The 22154-nt window shown below is 40.8% G+C and overlaps 1 protein-coding gene across 2 annotated transcripts in view; it reads left to right on the top strand.

The window, feature by feature from the left end:
• Positions 1 to 22154, top strand: part of PARP11 (poly(ADP-ribose) polymerase family member 11) — a 43740-nt gene that overhangs the window by 3063 nt on the left and 18523 nt on the right. The window lies entirely within an intron of this gene.

Raw genomic sequence — 22154 nt, 5'->3', positions numbered from 1 at the left:
TCAGTTTCCCTTTGTCACACGGAGAAAGGAAACTGAAAAATGACAAACATCTGTAAGGAATCTGAAAGGATTCTGAAAAATGACAAACCCATTTATTGAAGCATTGAGACCTTACTTTCAACAATAAACTCTTCCATAACTCCTTTCCACATATTACTCATACTCTTAGAATCTGATGAGTTAGCTAAGCGAGGGGAAAATGATTTTCTCAAGATCACACAAGTGAGAGAGCAACAGAATTATATGAGTACTTACGTCCTGTGCTACTACATTCCGTTGTGAGGTGGTAGCAGTGGTAACATTTGTGTATTGGTGCAGTGCTTTATCTGCTGAGCCATCTTTTTCTCTGTTATTTTATGTTCACAGCTGCCTCCAGACTCCCTTGGCACTGTGATTCTTCTCTCTCCTGTCAGACTTCTTGAAAGAATAGTCTTAGGCTTTTTGTTACCCTCATTCATACCTCTCCTCCCCCAGCCCTACCTCTACCTCTACCTCTAACACCTTACTGGCTGATGGTCACCGAGAATTTTCAAACCAGCACGTACAGTAGTGACCTTTATGCCTCCAGCCTCTTCTTTCTGCAACATTAATGCACTAGAGGTGTTTCTCAGGATTCTCTCTTATTTTTCTGGGGCTGTGTATTCCTTTGGATTTCTTTTCCTTTCTGTGATTTATATCTGAATAATAATCTTAACTGCGGTGCCTTCTTCTATCCCTGAAATGTTCTATTGTTAACTTTTGTTTTCTCTCAGCACATCCCTTTTTTTCCCCTTGTGAGCTCCAAGGCTTCAGATACTACTGTAGTGAATGCCTGCCAAATGTACATTTCCAGTCCTGCCCCTATTCCGGCCCGACTCATAGATACCTCTACTGGTTGTCTGTCTGATAGTTCCCACTATCAACTATAGGTCAAAGCCAGACTGGCAGAGAAACCAATCATGGATTCATTATTTCACCCATTCAACAAATATTTACTAAGTGTCTACTACATATAAAACTACTACATATAAAACATTCTAGACACTAGGGAGGAGGATTACAGACATGGATGAAGCCAGAATCTGCCCCTAGGGGTCTTGCAATATGGTTTGGGGGATAGAAGGGGGTACCAGAGCGTGCGGGGGACTAAGGTTTACTAGCGTAAGTTACATTTGAGCTAGGTGTCAAAGTTATAAGTGGTCTTATGGGAAGGTCAGGGGAGCAAAATGCCCATAAACCACCAAGGTGAAAGAGAACAACAGGTACAGTTAGGATAATGGAGTGAAGTGGGAAGAGTTCATACCTGATGAGTAGAGTCTCAAAATGGGCATTTTCAGAGAATGAGGATGGAGAGGTTGTGGGTAGTGGTAACTAACATCTGTGTACTATCTCTTCTGAGTCAGGCAGTGCCCCTGAGGTTTGCGGGGGAGGATGAAGGTAGGATTTGTTCCTGGAAATGGAAGTTCTACAGCAAATGTAGTGTCTTCATAGATCAACATAAGTCATGGGTCCATATACTGATGATCTGTATCTTGACATTCTTTTTAATTGCCCTAGTAGTGGATTAAGTTAAGCCCAGAGAGTAGTGTGAGCTCAGAGAGTGCCAGTGCTTGGTGGCTGAGGCAGTGGTAAACAACGTATGTGCACACTGAGGTCATCTAATACCTATGTGAGGTAAGAATTAACAAATCATTATCCTTACTTTTTCAGTGATGATACTCAGTCTCAAAGTTTGGTGAACTTTCTGGATAAGCACGGAACCAGGTTTTAAATCTAGGACTTTCTGGCTCCAGAGCACACACTCTTGACAGTCTGACTTAGGAGATGGGATTTCAAGTGGGTAGAAAAGGACCTTTGAGAGGAAGCTGGGTGGCTCAGTCAGTTAAGTGTCTGACTTTGTCTCAGGTCATGATTTCGCAGTTTGTAAGTTCAAGCCCGACATTGGGCTACCTGCTGTCACCACAGAGCCTGCTTAAGATCCTCTGTTCCCCTCTCTGCCTCTCCCTGCTTCCTCTTTCTTTCTCTCTCCCAAAAATAAATATATGCACATTTAAAAAAAAAGAGGGGCACCTGGGTGAGTCACTCGGTTAAGCAGCTGACTTCAGCTCAGGGCATTATCTCACAGTTCTTGAGTTCGAGTCCCACATCAGGCGGTGTACTGACAGCTTGGAACCTGGAGTCTGCTTCAGATTCTGTGTCTCCCTCTCTCTCTGTCCCTCCCCTGCTTGTGTTCTGTCTCTCTCTCTCTCAAAAATAAATAAACATTACAGATTTTAAAAAAAGAAAGAAAGAAAAGGACCTATGAGAACACTTACAGGGAGTCAGAGAGAAGGAGGGGTTCCTGAGCTGCAGAAAGTCAACTTTCTGTGGCACTGACTCCCATGGTTTTTTTTAATTTTTAAAAAATTTTTAAATTTATTTCTGAGAGAGAGAGACAGAGAGACAGCGTGAGCAGGGGAGGATCAGAGAGAGAGGGAGATACAGAATCTGAAGCAGGCTCCAGGCTCTGAGCTGGCTGTCAGCACAGAGCCTGACTCCCATGTTTTTAGAACTTGTTTCTAGTGGTTCAGCACCTGAACAGGGGTAGGGAAATGATATGGCCTCCTCAGGATTTGCATGGCACATACAGCACAAGGCCAAGGAAATGAGTCACACGTATTTTGGAGTCTCAGAGTTTGGTATACAGGCTGCAGGCAGAAGTTTGTAACAGGTTTGAAGGATGGGGTGAGGGAAATGCTGCTCATGACCCACCTGGTCTAAAATTCTCAAGCAGAATGTTGAAGTCTTTGGCTGATGCAACTCACCTCCTAAGAGTTAGGTCTGCTTTTGAAACAGTATCTGATAACACTCCTCTATTTATTGAGCACCTACTGTAAATCAGTCAGTTTTACACCTCTGTGTTTGCAGTGGTGAACAAAACAGACTAGGCCCCAGCCCTCATGGCTTGCAGTGTAGTTCAGGGAAGCAGACATTAAGCCAATAATTACACAAGTAACATTTAACTGCAATTGCAGTAAATGCTTTGAAAGAAAAAGAACAGTGAGGGCACCTGGGTGGCTCAGTCAGTTAAGCATCCAGCTCTTGATATTGGCTCCGATTGTGATGTCATGGTTCCTGAGATCAAGCCCCGAGATGGGCTTTAACGCTGACAGTGCAGAGTCTGCTTGGAATTCTGTGTCTCCGTCACTCTATGCCTCTCCCCCACTCATTCTCATTCTCTCTCTCTCCAAAATAAATAAAATTTTAAAAAAAGCAATGACAATGAATCATAGAGGGAGCTAATATTGCTATTATTATATTGGGAGACCAGGTAAGTCCACTCTGTGAAAGTCACTTTTACAGTGATCTGAAGGCTTGAGCAAGAGTCAGCCAGGTAAAGGTTAGATGGAAGGCGAGGAGGGTTGTGTAGACAGCAGAAATAGTGTGAGCAGAGACCCTGAGGCAGAAAGGAACTTGGTGCGTCAGGCAGAGAGAAGCCATGTGTGGCGGGAACCCAGCGAAGCAGATGAAGCCAGTAGGTAGGCAGGACCTAGCCAGGCATGTTTAGGATTTTGAACTTTGTGCTTAGAGGAGTGGGAAGCCATTGAAGGGTTTTATATAGGAAGTGGCATGAACATATCTGTGGTTTAAAAAAGGCCATTCTGACTGCTATGTGGAACGTGAGTTCTGTATTTGGAAGGGTGGTAGGCAGAATAGTGACTCCCCAAAGATAGCTACATCCTAATCCCTAGAAGGTGTGAACATGTTAGATTGCATCGCAAAGAGGTTAAGGTTGCTAATCAGTTGACCTTATGATTGGGAGAGTGATCATTTGGATTATCTAGGTGGACCCAGTGTAATCACAAGCATCCTTAAAAGCGGAAGAAGGAGACAGAAGAAGTGAGTCAGAGAGAGATGTTACTATGGAAGAATAGTCAACATTGCTGGCTTTGGAGATGAAGTAAGGGGACCACAAGGCAAGGAATGTGGGTAGCTTTTAAAACCAGGAAAGGCCAGGGAAACAGATGCCCCCCTACAGCCTCCAGAGGGGAATCAGTCAGGCCCATACTGATTTTAGCCTAGTGAGTTCCATGTCAGACTTCAACATAGGTGTCAGATAATAAATCTGTGTTGTTTTAAGCACTAAGTTTGTGGTAATCCCTTCCAGCAACAATTGAAAATTAATATGGAGGGGCATCAGAAAGGCTGTTGGAAGACCACTTGGGGATCTATAGTGTAGTCCGGGCTAAAGTTGAAGTTGATCTGCACTAAATCGATGGTAGTGGGGAGAGAGAGACAGAAGTGGATCAGTTCACGCCGTGCTTTGGATGATGAGTGACAGATTTCTGGCACAGGCAGCTGGGAGGAACTGATATGGGGAGATTGGGAAAGTAGAAGTTATGGCTAAGATCAAGAGTTTGGTTTTGGGCCTATTCTAGCTTTAATGTGCCTGTGAAGCACTCGAGCAGGGAAGTCAAAGAGGCTTTTGGCTATTGGGTAGTTGGGTCCAGAACTCAGAGAAGACTGAGCTAGAAATGGCAATTTTGGCCTTAGTCTGTGTAGATGGCTTTTAAAATCATGAGAGTGAGTGAGACTCCTAGGGCATTGTTTCTCAAACTTTCAACACCCATGCAGATCACCAATTTTAAATAAGAAAAGTGGTACTTAAAGAATTGTTTTCAGTATTGAAAAGGATGATATTTTTGCAGCCTCTTACAAAGTATGTATCTAGGGGTGCCTGGGTGGCTTAGTCGGTTAAGCGTCTGACTTTCGCTTAGGTCATGATCTCACGGTTCATGGGTTCGAGCCCCGCATCAGGCTCTGTGCTGACTGCCAGCTCAGAGCCTGGAGCCTGTTTCAGTCTGTGACTCCCTCTCTCTCTGACCCTCCCCTGCTCACGCTGTCTCTCTCTCTCTCTCCTAGAAATAAATAAAAAATATTAAAAAAAAAAAGTATGTATCTAACTTGTTGACAGATAGCTTGAGATGTAGGTTAGATCCAGACACCCTGAATCCCCCCCCCCCATATTTCTATTAAATTGGGAGATTCCATGCTATAGTTCTAGATTGTCAAGATTTGCAACTGGTGTTTTCTGGCTCTGTCAGTGTTTGGGGTTGCCAAGACCAAACGCAGATTGAGAAAGTATGAGAAGATTTCTCCCTGAAGACTATTCCTAATGCTCCATCAGTTGCCAGACTGACACACTTAAAAGATTAAGTAACTGTAGGGGTGAATGTTTTAACCAGCCTGAATGTTTGGAAGATGGGAGCAAATGGATTCTTAGTCATTCTTTGATTACTTCCGTCTCTGGAAAGTATCTGTTGGTTTTTGTTGTAACATTTGGATGTGTTCTTTATATATCCACAAGCATAAAATCATTCTCACTTTGCTGAGTGAAGAAGGCCATTCGATTCTGGGAAGGAGTCACACCCTAGCAATTCAACCATATGCAGCCTAGTTTCGTGACCAGCAAATCTGGTATCTTGTTCTCCTCATTAAAAACTGAGATATTTTGGCCTTGAGGTAATGGTTCAGGTTATTGAAGCTGCGGAGTATATTTTAGCTAAGCAGTCCTCTGGAAATCAGGAATGGCTATTAGTATTATCAGCATCACAAAGAAATATTTTTATCTGATCTGTCCTTTCGGAAATTCTTGTCAGCACTTTTTTCCTCGACGCCCTTTACAGTCGAGTAGGAAGGGTCATTTTGCAAACACTGCCATTTCTTTCCACACAGCCAAGAGCACATACTGAGTTGTCAAGGTTTTCTGACACTCAATTTTCATTATTTCCTTCAACACTCAATTACAATCACAAGGCATATTGTTGACTTCTAATTGTTCCACGTGTCTAAAACTCCTTTCAGTAATGTGGCAACACCTTTTCTTGTTGTTTGTATAGCTCATGCTCTGTTGGTTTTGAGCAGGTTGCACCTTTTCCGTCCCATGTCACAGCTCACAAAAGCATCATCGTCCAAATGAAAACTGTCTTCCCTTGTGCTATGAGTTCTCACTGATAAGCAGAACAAAAAGTTAGAGTACTTCTACCTCATTACAAAGTACATATATCACAGGGACAGTTTTGTGTTTTTTTCCACAAATGGTTTATTCAGTTTTAAAACAAAATACATGCTGAAATACTCATGTGATAATAATTGCTCTCTCATATGCCATTGATACTATGTGACTTCCAGCAGAGTCATATAATAAAGAAATTTTGTCAATAGCTGTCCCCCCCGCCCCCCCCCCACACAATTAAATTGGGCTTTAAATTTGGGCTAACAGCTTCTTAGGAATATTAAGACCTTACCTGTTTTAGCTGATGAATGCCTCTTTAGTTTTGGTCTCTTCTCTACCCTATCAACAAAGTAAGTTGATTTGAGGCTTTGTTTGAAAATGAGGTGAAAGTTCACTTGGTTCTACCCCACCATATTTGCTGAACACTAGCTGATATGCAGTGATCAGCAGAGACTGAACATACTGACATAGCAAGTTGGTAACTTTAAGGAAATCCATGAAAGTCACTATTACTCATATATTTCAACTTTGCAAAATGTATATGAACAAATTTCTTTAATTTTTCCTCTGAAAGTGCCTGTGAACTACCTCATAATTCTTGAAAACTGACCATGTTTTTAAGTTGCTGAGAAAGACAAGAAAAGGGGCTAGGGCCGAGCCCACAGAGCCTAAAAGTTATAGGCAGATAGATTTTGTGGTGAAAAATGTAAGACAATCTAGAGAGTATGATTTCATGGAAATTAAGAAAAGAGTAATTCAGGACAGAGGGTAAGTTGTGGAATGTTACTGAGAGGTCAAGTAAGATGAGGATTGATAAAAGAGTGTAAGATTTAGCAACATGAAGTTAGGATTGGAAATCTTAGCAAGTCCTGTTTGCTTGCTTGTTTGTGATAGTGGTGGGAGGTATTGGGCCAGAGGCTAGAGAAACTAAATTAGAGTGAATAGAAAGTGAGGAAAAGATGTGTGTAGCAAAGAGTTCTAGTTAATCCACCAATGGAGATAAAATGGGATCCTAAAAGTGTACTGAATCCAGAAGAAGGTAGAAAAAGATGAAAAGGGAACAAAGAACAGAAGGAACAAGTAAAAAGCAAATGGCAAGATGATAAACCTAATCATTAATAATCATACCAAAGTAAACACTGTAAACATTTCAGTTGGAGCAAAGATTGTCAGATTAGAATAAAAAGACCAACTCTAAGTTGTCTTCAAAGAAACACACTTTGAATATAAAGACGCAGTAGGATAAAACTAAATGGAGAGAGGTCTATGGTGCTGACAGCAGTCAAGAGAAAGCTTGAGTGGTGTGTTAAAGTAGGTTTCAGGGATGATATCAGGGTAAAGAATGTCATTTCCTATGATACAGAGCTCAGTTAATCAGTAACAACCCTAAACATTTATACACATGATAATAGACCTTCAAAATACATGAAGCAAAACTCATAGAACTGTAAGGAGAAATAGACGAATCCCATTATCGTTGGAGATTTTACTACTCCTCTCTAATTGCAAGAATATGTAGGTACAGATGAGCAAGCATATAGAAGACTTGAACAACACCATCAACCAATTCATATTTATAGACCATTACACTCAACAACAGCTGAATACACATTTTTTTTTTCAACTATACAGGGAACATTTCACGAGATAGACCATATTCTGGGCTGTAAAATAAGTCTGTACATTTAAAAGAATTCAAGTCATATAAAATATGCTATCTGATCAAAATGGAATTAAATTAGAATTCAGTAAAAGAAAGATCTGTAGGGGCGCCTGGGTGGCTCAGTCGGTTAAGCGTCCAACTTCGGCTCAGGTCATGATCTCACAGTTCGTGGGTTTGAGCCCTGCATCAGGCTCTGTGCTGACAGCTAGCTCAGAGCCTGGAGCCTGCTTCGGATTCTGTATCTCCCTCTCTCTCTGACCCTCCTCTGCTCATGCTGTCTCTCTCTCTCACACATACAAATAAATAAAAACATTAAAAAAAAATTTTTCTTTAAAGAAAAGGTCTGTGAAACCAACAAGCATTTAGTAAGTAAATAACACTTTAATCCATTGGTCAAAGAGATAGAAAGTATGAAGATAATATATCAAATTTGTGATATGCTGCTACAACAGAATTGAGAGGGAAATTGATAGTTAAATTGATGCCTATATTGGAAAAGAAATGTCACAAATCCGTGACCATAGCTTCCTCCATAAGAAGCTAGAAAAAGAAGAGCAAATTAAACTCAAGCAGGAGCAAGGAAATAGAGTGGAAATCACTGAAATGAAAACAAAAAAAAAAATCAATGAATGCAGAAGCTTTTTGTCTGTTTGTTTGTTTTTGAGGAGCATCAATAGAATTGATAAACCAGACAGATCAGGAGAAAAAGAATACAAATTATCATTATTAACAGGAGAGGTGACATCGCTACATATTCTGCAAACATTAAAGGGTAGTAAGGGAATGTTATGAACAATTTAATGTCAATATGGCAACTTAGATGAAATGGACATAGTCTAAGACACGAACTACTGGAGCTCACTGAAGAAGAAATAACGTAAATAACCCAAAATCTATTAAAAGAGTTTAAATTTATGGAAAAGTCCTACCCAAAAAGAAAACTCCAGGCCTAGATGGTTTTCCTGGTAAATTCTAACAAACATTTAAGGAAGAAACAATACTAATTCTGCACAAGCTTTCAGAAACTTGAAGAGAAGGTTATACTTCACAACTCATTCTGTGAAGCCGACATTACCCTGATACCAAAGCCAAAGATATCACAAGCAGCTACAGATCAATATTCCTAATGAACCCACCGATAAAAAAATTTTAAGCAAAATTTTAGCAAATTGAATCTAACGTATAGGAAGGTTAATGCATAATTACAAAATGTTGTTTATCCTAAAAATGCAAGGTTGGTTTAATATTTGAATAGCAATCAATGTAATTCATCATTGAAACAAACTAAAATGGAAAGAATATGATCATTTCAATGTATGCAGAAAAAACATTTGGCAAAATCCAGTATCCTTGGTAAAAACTCTAACCTAGTAGTGGAAGAGAACTTGCTCAGCTGGATAAAGGGTGTGCAGAAAAGGGCTATCTCAACAGGCCTGGGGTGCTCAAACCATGTACATTCTCAAGAAAGGCCTGAGCTCTTAGAATAATTTGTCTAATAAGTATATTTGCATGCCTGAGATATTGAGCCATGCTATGCCAGTTTATCCAGATAGTTTATACTGGCAGTGTGATTTATGGTGACATTTGCTTTCTCTTTGGAGTTCTGGAATGTCTGTAGTTGAGGTCAGTCACGTAGGGTGCTCAACAGTTACATGATTAACTCCTAGTAAAAGTCTTGGACATGTAGGCTCAGGTGAACATCCCTGGTTGGCAGCCCTCTGTATTCGTTGTTGCATGTGGTTGCTGGGAGAATTAAGTGTGTACTCTGTGACTCCATTGGGAGGGGACACTTGGAAGCTTGTACATGGTTTCCTCTGGACTTTATGCACTTTTCCCCTTTGCTTATTTCACTCTGTGTACTTCTACTGTAATAAACTGTAACCATGAATAGAACAACTTCTGAGTCCTGTGAGTCCTTCTCCTATGAGCCTGACAGTGATTGTGGGAACCCCTGACATAAGGGGCATCTACAGAATACCTGTATCTAATATCAAATGTAAGAGTGAAAGAGTGAATACTTTCTCACTTAGATCAGGAACAAACAAATAATGCCCATTCTTTATTCAGCATTGTACTGGAGATTATGATCTATGCAATAAGGCAAGAAAAAGAAGGCATGAGAAAGAAATAGTAGGCATCTATATGCTAGAACAGTGTAAGGCAATCTCTTTCTCTCTCTCGCTCTAGAAATGCTTATGTAGAAAATCTTATGGAATGTCCAAAAAGCTAGAAGCCATAAGGTTTAGTAAGAATGCTGAGTACAGGATCCATGTACAAAAAATAAGGTTATCTATATACTAGCAACATTCAACCAGTAATTGAAATTTCAAATGTAATTCCATTTACAATAATATAATAAAATGTGGAATACTTAGGCATGAAGCTTGTATGAATGCAAGCCCTGTACACTGAAAACTGTAAAATGTTACTGGAAAAAAGTTAAAGAAGACCTAAAACAAGTCAAGAGATATGCCTCGGGGTGCCAGGGTGGCTCAGTCTTTTCAACATCAGACTCTTGATTTCGACTCAGGTCAGGATCTCATAGTTGGTGAGACTGAGCCCTGCATTGAGCTCTGCACTGACAGTGCAGAGCCTGCAATAATTCTCTGGCTTTCCCTCTGCCACTCCCCTGCTCATGCTCTCTCTTTCTCTAAAAATAAATACATAAACATTAAAAAAAAAGTATTGAAGAGATATGCCTCATTCATGGGTTAAAATTCTCGATATTCTTAAGATGGCAGTTGTCTCCAAATAGGTCACTACACCATCCCAATCAAAATTGAAAGGACCTAGCAGAGCTAAGAAGTTCTGAAAAAGAACAAATTTGGAGCACTAACACTACTTGATTTAAGGATTCGTTGTGAAACTACAGTCATCAAAACTGTAGTATTAGCAGTAAAATAAAGAAAATGATTATTGGAATAGAACAGAATCCAGAAATAGACCCACCAACATATAGATAACTGATTCATTGTTTCTCAATAGAAGTAAGATTAAGTTGAGAAAGACAGTTGTTTGATGTTTGCTCAGTGGCTGTGTTTAAGCCTCTTGTGCCAGTGGAGGCTTGCACCCTGTGTTGATCCATCCATGTGCAGCTTAGGAAATGTTTTCAAGCCTGTCCCATGACCTGCTGTGATAATTTCTGGGTAGATACAGCCTGGTGATTGTACACAGCCTTCCTGACTCTCATGGCTAATGTAATCCCAGGAGGGCTTTTCTTGATTATCCCTGGTTCTCTATATTAAATTTCCATATGCTCTACCATTTGGCTTGTATCAGAGCTTTGGGCCTCTTAATGGCTTTTCCTCCTATATTTCCATTATTTTCTATAATGCGCTTTCACATGAGGTTGTCTATTTTCTGTTCCAAATTAAGTCAATCCCCTCAGGCAGAGACATGGAGCTCTTTGTCCTTACAGTGTACCTTTCCCCCTCACTAAAGCCCTGTGCCGCTACACCTGCGGCTTGGGTTGGGAGTGACTTTTCCCATAGTGATTGACACCTGCTTTTTGGGTAGAAGGGGTGTTGGTACCCCCGGGTCTTCTTGACTTGCTCCTTCTGACATGGAACTTCTACCTTATGAGTAAACTAGTGTGGTAGCAATTGGGGTTCAGTATCTTTAACCTACTGGGCCTGGAGTAGAGTTTCCACCACATCAGCTTGAGACTGGGTGGAGGCACCCAGAGGTCGGTCCTGTCTATGGCCTGCTCGGAATAGACCTATTCCCCTAGGCTGATGGGGATGAGAAACAACAGCAGCCTGCTCCTTCCAGGATGAAACTAGCCCAGGACTAGGATCTGGAGGGAAAGGAAGCCCCTGTCTTCCTGTCTGCACAGGCCTGAAATAGATCTTTTGTAACACAGTGCTGGGGAATGGGGGAATGGAACGGATCTTGGCTCAAATGCCTCAGACTCTCACCTGTTCTGAGATTTAGTAGATTGTTTTTGTTTTTGTTTTTGTTTTTTTAAAATATTTTTATTTATTTCTAGGAGACAGAGAGAGAGACAGCATGAGCTGGGGAGGGTCAGAGAGAGAGGGAGACACAGACTCTGAAACAGGCTCCAGACTCTGAGCTGGCAGTCAGCACAGAGCCCGACGTGGGGCTCGAACCCACGAACCGCGAGATCATGACCTAAGCAAAAGTCGGACGCTTAACCGACTAAGCCACCCAGGCGCCCCTAGTAGATTGTTTTTGAATAAATGTTTCTCCATTTGTTGTATGCCCTTAGAGACTTTACATGTTTTTGTTCGTTTCCTTTTGTTTTTTAAAATAATGCTCACCAGTTAAAATGCAGTTTTGCTGGGAAGTTCCACTGAACTCCTTACTGTCATTCCAGAAGTTCCACCTTGTTTTTAAGCATTTATTTATTTAAAAATTTTTTTAACGTTTTTAATTTTAGAGAGAGACAGAGTGCAAGCAGAGGAGGGGCAGAGAGAGAGGGACACACAGAATCTGATGCAGGCTCTAGGCTCTGAGCTGTCAGCACAGAGCCCGACAAGGGGCTCAAACCCACAAACCATGAGATTATGATGTGAGCTGAAGTCGGACACTTAGCTGACTGAGCCACCCAGGTGCCCCTTGTTTTTAAGCTTCTAATAGCAGGCTTTGGATCTTCTTTTTAGACGAGAAGATTTCTTGTCTTCGAGACAAGAAAGTTTTCATTACCAAATATTTTCTCAAGATACTATGTTTATACTAACAAAATATATTTTGTTCACTGTAATAAACTTATCAGAAAACTTTTAACTAATCTGGAAGGTGGCATTATTTTTCTAGTATAGACTGGGATTTTGACTTCAAACTCATTTTCCACATAGCCTTTTCATTTGATGATCCAGATTGACTGTTCCCAGGCTCCATAAATATTCTCTTTGGAATAGATAGCATTATAGACAGATATACCCAGCATACCCACTGCACTTGAAAATTTACAAAATCATTTTCTACTTTATACTAGCTTCTTTTCTTCATAGACTGGTGTGCTGGAAGCATCAATCCTGCCAATTAAAAACTGAACATTGGCATGATGGCTGAACTAATTTGTTCAGCTAGCATTTATTAGTTGCCGACTCCACAACAGACAGCTTGCTTACATTCCTTTTATTGCCTATAAATGTGTTCTAATCTAGATCCATTATTACTATGGTTAGTGTATTGTAAAGTTATTAATTTAAACTTGGCTTACTCTTTGAGCCTCATTATACAGAATAGCCCTTCCTTTGGAGGAGTAACTTATTATAGAAAACCATAAGACTAGTCTTATGACCTAAGTCTTTGGAAAGAGCCGCAGTGTCTGAGAAGTAAAGCAACCAAATTAAGCTTTGGCAACGGAGGAGAGAAGGAACAACTATCCATATATGAAAATAGGGCCATGGGGTTGGCAGTTTAGGGAAGAACAGATGCTCAGGAGGCCTTGGGTGTTTCTTTAATCTCCTTTGTACTGCTAACTCTATGATTCTATTTTTTATTTTGTTTTGTTCCAAGGTTTGTTTATTTTTTTTTTAAGTTTATTTTTTGAAAGAGACAGAGGCAGCGTGAGTGGGGGAAGGGCAGAGAGAGAGGGAGAGACAAAAAATCCCAAATAGGCTCCCCACCGCCAGTGTACAGCCTGACATGGGGCTCAAACTCATGAATCTGAGATCATGACCTGAGCAGAAACTAAGAATCAGGTGCTTAACCTAAGACTGAACCACCCAGGCGCCCCTCAAGTTTTTATTTAAATTCCAGTTGGTTAACATATAGTGTAATAATAGTTTCGGGAGTAGAATTTAGTGATTCATCAGTTACATATGATACGCAGTGCTCATCACCACAAATGCCCTTCCTTAATACCCATTACCCATTTTAGCCCATCCTCTTCCCACCTTACCTCCAGGAATCTTCAGTTTGTTCTCTGTTGTTAGGAGTCTGTTTTATGGTTTGCCTCTCTCTCTCTCTCTTTCCCCTATCATCATCTGTTTTATTTTGTTTCTTAAATTCCATATATGAGTGAAATCATATGGTATTTGTCTTTTCTCTGACTGACTTATTTTGCTTACCATGATACACCCTATCTCCATCCATGTCATTGCAAATGACAAGAACTTATTGTTTTTATTACTGAGAAATATTCCATTGTGTGTGTACATGTATGTTTGTATGTTTATTTGTTCATTTATATGCATATCATATCTCATTCATCAATCAATGGACATTTGGCTCTTTCCATAATTTGGCGATTATTGAAAATGCTGTTATGAACATTGGGGTGCATGTGTCTGTTCCTTCAAATCAGTGTCCTTTGGGTAGATACCTAGTAATGCAATTACTGGGTCATAGAATAGTTCTATTTTTAACTTTTTGAGGAACCTCCATACTGTTTTCCAGGATGGCTGCACCAGTTTGCATTCCCGCCAACAGTGCAAGAGGGGTCCCCTTTCTCCACATTCTTGCCAACATCTGTTGTTTCCTATGTTGTTAAATTTAGCCATTCTGATGAGTGTGAGGTGGTATCTCATTGTGGTTTTGATGTGTATTTCCCTGATGATGAGAGATATTGAGCACCTTTCATGTGTCTGTTAGCCATCTGGATGTCTTCTTTGGAAGAATATCTGTTCATGTCTTTTGCCTATTCTCAACTGGATTATTTGTTTTCTGGGTCCCGAGTTTGAGAAATCCTTTGTAGATTTTAGATACTAACCTTTTATCAGATATGTCATTTGCATATATTCCAAAGGTTGCCTTTTAGTTTTATTGATTGTTTCCTTTGCTGTGCAGAAGCTTTTTATCTTAATGAAGTCCTGACAGTTCATGTTTGCTTTTGTTTCCCTTTCTTCTGGGGATGTGTCTAGTAAGAAGTTGCTAAAGACAATGGCAAAGAGATTGCTGCCTGGGTTCTTCTCCAGAATTTTGATGGTTTCCTATCTCACATTTAGGTATTTCATCCATTTTGAATTTATTTTTGTGTGTGGTGTAAGAAAGTGGTCCAGCATAATCTTCTACATGTAGAAGTCGACCATATAGTTGGAGCCCATTTCCAGGTTTTCTATTCTGTTCCATTGTTCTATGTGTCTGTTTTTGTGCCAGTATCATGCTGTTTTGCTCACTATAGCTATAGTAAGATAATTTGAAGTCCAGAATTGTGATGCCTGCAGCTTTAGTTTTCTTTTTCTTTTTTTTTTTTTATTTTTTTTAATGTTTTATTTATTTCTAGGAGAGAGAGAGAGACAGCGTGAGCAGGGGAGGGTCAGAGAGAGAGGGAGTCACAGACTGAAACAGGCTCCAGGCTCTGAGCTGGCAGTCAGCACAGAGCCCGACGCGGGGCTCGAACCCACGAACCGCGAGATCATGACCTAAGCGAAAGTCGGACGCTTAACCGACTAAGCCACCCAGGCGCCCCTTTAGTTTTCTTTTTCAAGACTGCTTTGGCTATTTGTTGTCTTTTATGGTTCCATACAAATTTTAGTATTGTTTGTTTTAGCTCTGTGAAAATTGCTGGTGGGGTTTTGATAAGTATTGCATTAAATGTGTAGACTGCTTTGGGTAGCATAGACATTTTAACAATATTTGTTAAATATTTGTTCCAACCCATGAGAATGGATGTTTTTCATTTCTTGTGTCCTCTTTAGTGTCTTTTATAAGTGTTCTATGATTTTCAGAGTACAGATCTCCTTACCAATTTGGTTAGGCTTGTTCCTAGGTATCTTATGTTTTTCTGGAGTGATTGCAAATGGGATTGATTCCTTGATTTCTCTTTCTGCTGGCTCATTATTGGTGTATTGAAATGCAACCAATTTCTGTACCTTGATTTTGTATTCTGAGACTTTACTGACTTCATATATCAAGTTCTAGCACTTTTTTGGTGGAGTCTTTCAGGTTTTCTACATAGGGTATCATGTCATCTGTAAATAGTGAAAGTTCAACTTTTTCCTTGCTGGTTTGGATACCTTTTATTTCTTTCTGTTGTCTGATTGCTGAGGCTAGGACTGCCCAAACTATGTTAAATGACACTGGTGAGAGTGGACATCCCTATCTTGTTCCTGACTGTAAAGAAAAAGCTCTGTTTTTCCACATTGAGGATGATATTAGCTGTGGGTTGTTCATATATGGACTTTATGATGTTGAAATACGTTCCCTCTATCCCTACATTATTGAAGGTTTTTATCAAGGATGGATGCTGTACTTTGTCAAGTGCTTTTTTTTCCATCTGGTGAGAGGATCATATGGTTCTTAGCCTCTCTTTATTAATTTGATGTATCATGTTGATTGATTTGCAAATATTGAATCCCCTTGCAGCCCAGGAATAAATGTTACTTGATCGTGGTGAATGATTCTTTTAATGTACTGTTAGATTCGGTTTGTTAGTATTTTGTAAGAATTTTTACATTTATATTTATTAGGGATATTGGCCAGTAATTTTCTCTTTTAGTAGGGTCTTTGTCTGGTTTTGGAATCAAGGTAATACTGGCCTCATAGGATGAATTTGGAAGTTTTCCTTCCATTTCTCTTTTTTGGAACAGGTCGAGAAAAATAGGTATTAACTAATCTTTAAATGTTTGGTAGAATTTTCCTGGGAAGCCATTTGACCCTGGACTTTTGCTGGTTGGGAGATTTTTGTTTACTGATTCAATTTGTTTGCTGGCTCTTAGTCTGTTCAAATATTCTATTTCTTCTTGTTTCAATTTTGGTTGTTTATTTGTTTCTAGGAATTTATCCATTTCTTCCAGACTACCCAATTTGTTGGCATATAATTTTTCATAATATTCTCCTATAATTGTTTATATGTGGTGTTAGTTGTGATCTCCCCTCTTTCATTTGTGATTTTATTTATTTGGATCCTTTCTCTTTTCTTTTTGATAAATATGGCTAGCAGTTTATCAGTTTTATTATTTCTTTCAAAGAAGCAGCTCCTACTTTCATTGATTTGTTCTGCTTGAGTTTTTTTGTTTCTATATCTTTATTTCTACTCTAATCTTTAATGTGTCCCTTCTTCTACTGGCTTTAGGCTTCATTTGTTGTTCTTTTTCTAGCTCCTTTAGATTTCAGGTTAGGTTGTATATTTGAGATATTTCTTGTTTCTTGAATTAGACCTGTATTACTATATATTTCCCTCTTAGGACCACTTTTGCTGTATCCCAAAGGTTTTGGATGGTCATGTTTTCATTTTCATTTGTTTCCATGTATTTTTTAAATTTCTTACCTAATTTTCTGTTTAACCCATTCATTCTTTTTTGTAGGATGTTCTTTAGCTTCCATGTATTTGTGGTCTTTCCAAATTTTTTCTTGTGGTTGACTTCAAGTTTCATAGTAGTTTTGTTGGAAAATATGCATGGTATGATCTCAATCTTTTTGTACTTGTTGAGGGCTGATTTGTGACCCAGTATATGATCTATTCTGGAGAATGTCTCATGTACACTTATAAAGAATGTGTATTCTGCTTTAGGATGAAATGTTCTGAATATATATGTTAAGTCCATATGGTCCAGTATGTCATTCAAAACTACTGTTTCCGTGTTGATTTTCTGCTTAGATAATGTGTCCATTGCTGTGAGTGGGGTGTTAAAGTCTTCTGCTATTACTGTATTATTATCAGAGCTCCTTTATGTTTGTTATTAATTGTTTTATGTATTTGGGTGCTCCAAGTTGAGGGGATAAGTATTTACAATTGTTAGATCTTGCTGGATAAACCCCTTTATTATGATACACTGACCTTCTTCATTTCTTGTTACAGTCTTTGCTTTTGGTTTTTTTTTTTTTAATGTTTTGTTTATTTCTGAGAGAGACAGACAGCGTGAGCAGGGGAGGGTCAGAGAGAGAGGGAGACACAGAATCCAAAACAGGCTCCAGACTCTGAGCTAACTGTCAGCACAGAGCCTGACGCGGGGCTCAAACCCACGAACTGTGAGATCATGACCTGAGCCGAAGTTGGACGCTTAACCGACTGAGCCACCCAGGCACCCCTACAGTCTTTGGTTTAACGTCTAGTTTGCTTGGGGCGCCTGGTAGGCTCAGTTGGTTAAGCATTGAACCCTGCGTTGGGCTCTGTGCTGGTAGCACAGGGCCTGCTTGGTTCTCTCTCTCTCTCTCTCTCTCTCTCTCTCTCTCTCTCTCTCTCTCTCTCGCTGTGTGCCCCTCCCCCACTCACACTTGTTCCCTTTCAAAATAAATAGATAAACATTAAAAAAATAAAATCTATTTATTTTATCTGATAGAAGTATGGTTACTCTGGCTTTCTTTAATGTCCATTAGCATGATAAATGATTCTCCATCCCTTCACTTTCAATCTTGAAGGTGTCTTTAGGTCTAAAATGTATCTCTTGGGGCACCTGGGTGGCTCGGTCAGTTGAGTGTCTGACTTCAGCTCAGGTCATGATCGCATGGATCGTGGGTTCGAGCCCCACATCAAGCTCTGTGCTGACAGCTAGCTCGGAGCCTGGAGCCTGTTTCAGATTCTGTATCTCCCTCTCTCTCTGACCCTCCCCTGCTCATGCCGTCTCTCTCTCAGAAATAAATAAAATATTTTAAAAAATTAAAAAAAAATGAGTCTCTTGTAGGCATCATATAGATGTATCTTGTTTTTGTTTTTAATGTTTATTTACTTTTGAGAGAGCATGAATGAGGGGGGAGCAGAGAGAGAGGGAAACATAGAACCCAAAGCAGGATCCAGCTCTGAGCTGTCAGAACAGAGCCCCATATGGGGCTCGAACTCATGAACCATGAGATCATGGCCTGAGCTGAAGTGCTGAAGTTGGACATTTAACTGATTGAGCCACCCAGGCTCCTTGATGGGTCTTGTGGGTTTTTTTTGTTTTGTTTTTTGTTTTGTTTTTTTATCCATTCTGACACTCTATGTCTTTTGCATTCAGTCTATTTACATTCAGAGTGATAATTGATAATGCAAATTTAGTGCCATTGTATTCCCTGTTAAACCATTGTTTCTGGAGATTTTCTCTGTTCCTTTCTAGACTTTTTCGCTTTTGGGGTTTCTTTCCCCTCTTCCCACTGAAGAGTCCCCTTCAGTATTTCTTACAGGGCTAATTTAGTGGTCATGAACTCTTTTATCTCTCCCTTATTTTTTTAATCTCTCCCTTCTATTCTGAATGACAACCTTGCTGAATACAGTTTTATTGGCTGCATATTTTTTCCATTTAACATGTTGAATATATATCATGATACTCCCTTCTGGCCTACCAAGTTTCTGTGGAGAGGTCTGCTGCTAACCTTGTCTTCTCTTGTAAGTTAGGGATTTCTCTTCCCTTGCTGCTTTTAAGATTTTTTCCTTATCTCGATATTTTGCAAACCTTGCTACAATATGTTTTGGTTGTTGGCCTGCTTTTGTTGATTTTGTTAGACATTCTCTGTGCCTCCTGGAGTTGGATGTCTTTTTCCTTTCTCAGATGAGGGAAGTTTTCAGCTGTAATTTGTTCAAATAAACCTACTGCCCTCTTTTCCCTCCCTAATTCTGGGACTCCTGATATGAATGTTATTATACTTTATTATTATTTTTTTAATGTTTTATTTATTTCTAGGAGAGAGAGAAAGACAGCGCGAGCAGGGGAGGGTCAGAGAGAGAGGGAGACACAGAATCCGAAACAGGCTCCAGGCTCTGAGCTGTCAGCACAGAGCCCAACACGGGGCTCAAACCCACGAACTGCGAGATCATGACCTAAGCGAAAGTCGGACGCTTAACTGACTAAGCCACACAGGCGCCCCTGAATGTTATTATCCTTTATGAAGTTGCTGAGTTCTCTGAGTCTATATTCATGATCCAATATTTTTCTTTCCCTCTTCTTTTCTGCTTCACTATTTTCCGTAGTTTTATCTTGTTTTTAAATATTTTTTTTTTTAGGGAGAGAGATTGAGAGAGCATGAGCCAAGGAAAGGGGCAGACGAGAGAGAGACAGAGACAGACACAGAGAGACAGAGAGAAAATCTTAAGCAGGCTGCATACTCAGTGTGGAATCCGATGTGGGGCTTGACCCCATGACCCTGGGATCATGACCTGAGCCAAAATCAAGAGTGGGACGTTCAACTGACTGAGACACCCAGGCACCTTGATCATTTTATTTTCTATATTACTTATCTATTCCCCTACTTCTTCCATCCTTGTGTTCATTACATCCAGCCAGGTTTGCATATTGCATTTTTGTTTTGGCCTAACTAGTTTTTAGGCTTTAATCTTTGCAGTAAGCAGCTTCCTGGTGTCTTCCACATTTTTCTCAAGCTCAGCTAGTATCCTTATGATTGTTGCTTTAAATTCTGAAATCAGGCATATTACTTATATCTGTTTGGATTAGATCCCTGGCCGTGACCTTTCCTTGTTCTTTCTTTTGGGATGAATTCTTCCATCTTGGCATTTTGTCTAGGTCTATGTCTTCTTCTCTGTGTTAGGAAAGCCTGTTATGTTTCCTGTTTGTGAGGCTTTATGAAGAGGAGGTCACATAGTGTCCAGGGCCTTGTGCTTCAGGGAGTTTCTCTGGTGTGTGCCGTGTGCACCCTGCTTCTGTGTCGTAGCTGCTCTATCCTTCAGACCAGTTGTCTACGGAGGCTCTCCTTGCCTACAGCGGGCAGTGTTTGGATCTTGGCCAGAGTGTGGCAAATTTTAAGTAGGTGTGCTCTGGTCTCCTTGTTAAAAGAGGCCAGATCCTATTTCCACTAGAGGTAGGGCTTTGCAGCATGCTATGGTCATTAGACATGGTGGGTGTGGGGGGGTGTTTGTGCTGTCCTTCTGGGGGAGGGGTCCACTGCTCTGGTTCTCAGGCTCATTTGCCCTAGTAAAGAAGAACTTGCAGGGTGCAGGGGGTGGGACTTGGTGTAAGCGGTTTAGGTCACCACTGTTGGCACTGTGCTATTTACTAAAGCTAGTTTATGCTGCAGGGCCAGGGAGGGAAATGGCACCAGCCCTGTCCCTCACACTGGAGAGGGGAGTTTGTGCCCACCACTGTCTGGGAAGCCCTCCCAGAAAAGCAAACAGTCTCCCCTGTATCCCAGGCGTCCCTCAGATCCTTGCCTTCACCCTGTCTGTGTCCCAGCCATCTGCTCACACAGCAGGGCAGTGCACCTGTGTTCTATCCCAGGCAAGCCCACTGAGTTTTAAAACACTAAATTTTAGGGACCCAATGTGGCACCTGAACTGGTCCTCTGGGAAAGGGTCTCGCTGGGCTGGTGCCGGTTTGTCCTAGAAAGGCAGTGGCACTGATGTGCAGGAGATTGGAGTTTACAGTAAAGCACAGCAGGAAGCTGGTGCCCAGGTTAGCCACCCTCAACAGGTGTGTCAGCCCTTATGCTAATAAATGGGGCAGTGCAATGGCACCTGCTGGCTATTTTGTACTCTGGGAGGCACCACCACCTCTCCCAGATGCACTCCCAAAAGGGACAACCGTCTCTCCCAGTATGTCCAGGGGATCCTCAGATCACTCTATCTGCTCCTGGGCCTCTGTCCTCCTTTCCCACAGGAGCACCACAGTGCCTACCAGGCTCTACACCAGCCACAGCGTGGACTTCTAAAACTCCAGTCTTTGAGCCCCACTGTTTGTAAAAATTCACCATAATCAACCTCTCTTGTTTTCCCAGTCTTTGGCTTTGGGAAAGTGTTTTCCTTTTATTTATTTATTTAGATTCAAATTATAATTTAGTTTTTATTTATTTTTATTTTTTTAAAAATAGTTTATTGTCAAGTTGGTTTCCATATAACACCCAGTGCTCATCCCCACAAGTTCCCTCCTCCATGCCCATCACCCCCCTTCTCCTCTCCCCCACCCCCATCAGCCCTCAGTCTATTCTCAGCATTCAAGAGTCTCTCATGGTTTGTCTCCCTCCCCCTCCCCCACTGTTTCCCCCCTTCTTCTCCCCCATGGTCCTNCTTTCACCCACCATTTCTCCCCTTCTTCTCCCCCATGGTCCTCTGTTAAGTTCCTCCAAATCCTCCTATACGTGCAAACATATGGTATTTGTCCTTCTCTGCCTGACTTATTTCGCTCAGCATAACACCCTCAAGTTCCATCCATGTTGCTACACATGGCCGGGTTTCCTTCTTTCTCATTGCCATGTAGTATTCCATTGTGTAGATAAACCACATCTTCTTGATCCATTCGTCTGTTTCCAGCCCCTCTGGAAAACAGTGTGGAGTTTCCTCAAAAAATGAACAATAGAACTCCCCTATGACCCAGCAATAGCACTGCTAGGAATTTACCCAAGGGATACAGGAGTGCTGATGCATAGGGGCACATGGACCCCAGTGTTCATAGCAGCACTCTCAACAATAGCCAAAACATGGAAAGGGAAAGTGTGTTCCTTGTGTAATCGCTTCTGTGCTCCTTTCCTTCTCTCTCCCTCTCCATGAGCAGGGCTCATTCCCCTCCGCAGCATGCGTGAGCCTTCTCTCCCCCAAACCATGTCTCCGCACCTCCTACCTCCACAGTGTGGCCTCTGCTCCCCACTAATTGTGCCATTTGTTCTATCCTCAGATTGATTTTTTGGGTGTTCAGAATGATTTGAAATTTTCTAGCTATGTTTGAAGGATGAGGCAAGCCTAGCTCT

The sequence above is a fragment of the Hyaena hyaena genome, unplaced genomic scaffold (assembly GCF_003009895.1).
Source record: "Hyaena hyaena isolate Hyena2069 unplaced genomic scaffold, ASM300989v1 scaffold_108, whole genome shotgun sequence".
Classification (NCBI taxonomy): domain Eukaryota; kingdom Metazoa; phylum Chordata; class Mammalia; order Carnivora; family Hyaenidae; genus Hyaena; species Hyaena hyaena.
Note: the sequence above shows the minus strand (reverse complement) of the source record. Positions and strands in the feature narration are given on the sequence as shown.